Source organism: Penaeus vannamei, unplaced genomic scaffold (assembly GCF_042767895.1).
Source record: "Penaeus vannamei isolate JL-2024 unplaced genomic scaffold, ASM4276789v1 unanchor436, whole genome shotgun sequence".
Lineage (NCBI taxonomy): Eukaryota > Metazoa > Arthropoda > Malacostraca > Decapoda > Penaeidae > Penaeus > Penaeus vannamei.
In genome coordinates this window covers 140,001-142,067 of record NW_027213440.1, presented here as the reverse complement: position 1 = coordinate 142,067, position 2,067 = coordinate 140,001, and the positions used below count along the sequence as shown (strand labels likewise).

At 52.8% G+C, this 2,067-nt stretch overlaps 1 protein-coding gene across 4 annotated transcripts in view; it reads left to right on the top strand.

Annotated features, from left to right (window-relative positions):
• Positions 1–580: 580 nt before the first annotated feature.
• Positions 581–2,067, top strand: part of LOC113817092 (mucin-2) — a 103,592-nt gene continuing 102,105 nt past the window's right edge. The window contains exon 1 of one of the 4 annotated variants that reach the window (XM_070119632.1): positions 581–789. The gene's annotated coding sequence lies outside the window, so the exon portion shown is untranslated. Of the gene's footprint in view, positions 790–1,051; positions 1,206–2,067 lie in introns of those variants that run through there. The other 3 variants (XM_070119634.1, XM_070119633.1, XM_070119636.1) reach the window with 3 other exon arrangements.

The window sequence follows — 2,067 nt, the reverse complement described above, 5'->3', positions numbered from 1 at the left end:
GAGGGAGAATGGAGATTTACGTGTCTGTCCTGGCTTTGCAAAACGAGGCAGATGGAGGGAATAGCCCAGCCACCAGACGCCCATGCCTGACGTGTAACTAATTACCGACTATCTGACCTAGATTTTAACGAAAATGGCGTGATGTGGGTGGGTGGGTGGACGCCATGCATCACCAGTGCATCGGTGAGCAAGTGCCTCATAATGGCAGGGTTTCTATATATCCCGCTTCAACATAATAAATGTTGCTGCTGCTGTACGACCCCCTCCCATCCCCGATCCGGCCCTTCACCGGCGTGATGTTTGCGAGTGACGTCATTAAAAAGCGATGCATAAGGCGTCTTTCTCCGGGATATCAGTTTGCATTAGGATTCCCTCTCGGCTTTGATACCATGCAGAAATGAGTGAGTGAATGGAGGCGAAACGAATGTTGAGTTAGGAAGAAGAGGTGGGAACCTCGCGGACACGATCCGGTGGGCGGGGCTTGCGCGATGACGTCATGGATAGAATGGGTCACAACAAGAGGCACCTTGTTGTACGATAACCCACCGGATGCGGATGTTTCGCCCATTATCTCGTCTCGGGGCATATCCTCATCTCGGGTTACGTCGAGCAATGCATCTTCATTTTACGCTATACGGAGTGTGGGGCCCCAGCAAGGGCAAAGGAGGGCACTAACGCACGAAAAAGGCTAAGATAACGGAGATGAAAGGCGCGTGGTGGCAACCCGATGCCGGGAGCCCGTGCGCGGCGGAGGGCGGCCCCGTAGCGCCCTGGAACGTTAGAGGATGGGTGAGTGTGTCTTGATTATTATTTTACTGATAAAAATATGAGGGAAAACATGAGTTTCGGCCATGACCAAGGCACCAACGCGCGTCTAACACTCTCGTGCATGGAAAAAGGAGAAGTGTGATGGAAGTGGAGTGCGGTGGGTGGGAAATCGAAGAGGAAATTAGATTTTGGTCGGGGACGTGGCTTAGTTCCGTGTGCGTCGCAAGTGTTTGTGTGTGAGCGGCGTGTGAGTGTGTGTGTGTGTCGGTCCCGCGGCCACGGCATTGTCCCGAGTTTTGTTCTTGCCAGTGTTATTTTCTCGCCTACGAGTGGTTATATTTCTTGCCCCGGCGTGGCACACAGTGTACAAGGAACATAACACGACGACGAGACATTGTCACCGAGCAGAATGCTTCGTGTTGGCCTTCAGTGTGGAGGTATTGGACGTCCCGAATATTTTCCCCCGATTTGTGTTTTGCGTCCGTGGTGGTGTCGGCCTTCAAAGAAAATGGATTAGCGTGATATTTGGGCGTTTTTGTGATCTTTTCAGCACTTGATAAAAAATCGACAACCTTGTTTTCTGGTGGTTGTTTTGGTTTGCCATTTCTGTGGCACATTTCCCGTCGTGTTTTGGAGTGTCGTTGCGAGAACTTTTCCGGGTAGAATCGTGCGAGTGAACTGCACAAGTGCGTTCTGTCTGCGCTCACGAACGCACATATATTTAAGGCGTCATTTATGAACATCACTTTATATCACTGTAGACTTTTATAAAGGTTCAGCACTGAAGTTTTGCACTGTCGAGGTGGACTTTGACAGCTGCGGGGTTGGTGTGGCCGTAAAATGTAATCCCGGAGCGTGGAGCAGGCCGGGGCGGATGGCCGAGCGGAGCGGGGCAGGAGAGGGCCATGGCACCGTCGGGTAGACTTCGCGTGGCACTGGGTGCCAGGCATCGTCGTCCTCGCCTTCTGCTGCCTTACTGATCCTCACCAAGCTTTCAGGAACACTGGAGTAGGGGAGTGTTCAGCTCCACGTTCAACATATAGGAACGTCACTTGTAAATTCCGTCAAATTGTGTGTGTGCGGAGAACGGCGCTGATTGGCCGAGCCAGCGGCACCGCAGTTCAACGCGCGGCCATTGGCTGCTGGTGCGGAGGCCCCGCCCCCGTGGACACGCCTCTCCCACCAGCACCAGCCACCTATTTACGACACACACTCATTCAATAATGGTCTCTACTGCTGTGTGTTCCTACTTGGGTCGTGGTGGTGATAGTGGTGAAGCAGTAGAGGCTCGTGGGCAGT